Consider the following 1,276-nt stretch of genomic DNA (forward strand, 5'->3'; position numbering starts at 1 on the left):
TCACTGGAGCATCCCGGTCAGAGGCAGCTTCAGATATAACACTGACTAAAGAAGCAGGTCAGATAATTTAATCGGCTCTGATTAAACAACAACTTCCAATTCGATGTGCTAAAAGTAGCATCCATGCTAGCTCTGTAAACAAACAAGCCGGCTGATGAGACGTCACGTCTTTTACTGCGCATGCGTGTCACATCAGTGCTGTGGAGCGTTCACACAGGAGTCTGATGCAGGTCACATTTAAAATGTAATGTGAACGTTCACACAAAAAGATCGGATTTTTTCAAAAAATCGGAACTGAGCATTAAGACCTGCAGTGTGAACGTAGCCAGACGTATTATTTTATGTTTGGTCACATCATATGTCTGGGTATTAAGATTCTGAGTGATTTTAGTAAAACTCAGAAAATAATCACTAGATGTACGTCTACAGGTGATTGACTTTTGAATTTAACCTGATTCAAGATAGCTGCAACAAAGATACAACTTTAAGACAAACATTACATGTTGGGCATTTCTGTTATTTAGAAGAAAAACAAACAAGATTTTCTACTGGAAGTGAAACGTCGGCAGAGATCAGCTGCACTCCTTCAGGTGCGATCACATGGAAAAGAGTACATGTTAGAAGGTTTTGTTGGCTTTCAAAAGGGCAAAATAAGTCAAGCATGTATCAACTCTAAATCAGTAAAATATACTTTGTTTATCTGAGATGACTCCTTTTCTGGAATGACACAGAATAGACCTGCAGCTTTAATGAAGTCCGATTTGATTTTAAAAACACAGAATTAGTCTGAATAAAACTGCAGACGTACAGAATTTACAAAAAACACATATTAAAACTCAACCTTCTGTTTTTATAGCCTAGGTGTTTAAAGTGTGTTTGAACCTGGTGGTTGGCCTATCTTTGAAAGCAGTAAAATGACAGTAACAATTAAGATAAAAGCAACTTCTACAGCAGAAAAACTTAAAAATGTATAGTAAATCAATTAACTGAGTAATTTTAACAAGTTAGTTAAATTAATGCACAAACTTTATTGAGGAGTTCAGTCCTTGAATACGATCTGATGCTACGTTCACACAGAACGTGTTTTGAGCTGCAGGAGCGGCCGGTTTACATGCAAAGTCCATAGTGGACGCGCCTCTAGGGGTCTCGCGGCACATCTAATCCATTTAGGAGAAGGTAGTGGTAGAGCATACAGTGGGTAAAATAAGTATTGAACACGTCACCATTTTTCTCAGTAAATATATTACTAGAGGTGCTAATGACATGAAATTTTCAC

The sequence above is a fragment of the Austrofundulus limnaeus genome, unplaced genomic scaffold, assembly GCF_001266775.1.
Source record: "Austrofundulus limnaeus strain Quisiro unplaced genomic scaffold, Austrofundulus_limnaeus-1.0 Scaffold1030, whole genome shotgun sequence".
Classification (NCBI taxonomy): domain Eukaryota; kingdom Metazoa; phylum Chordata; class Actinopteri; order Cyprinodontiformes; family Rivulidae; genus Austrofundulus; species Austrofundulus limnaeus.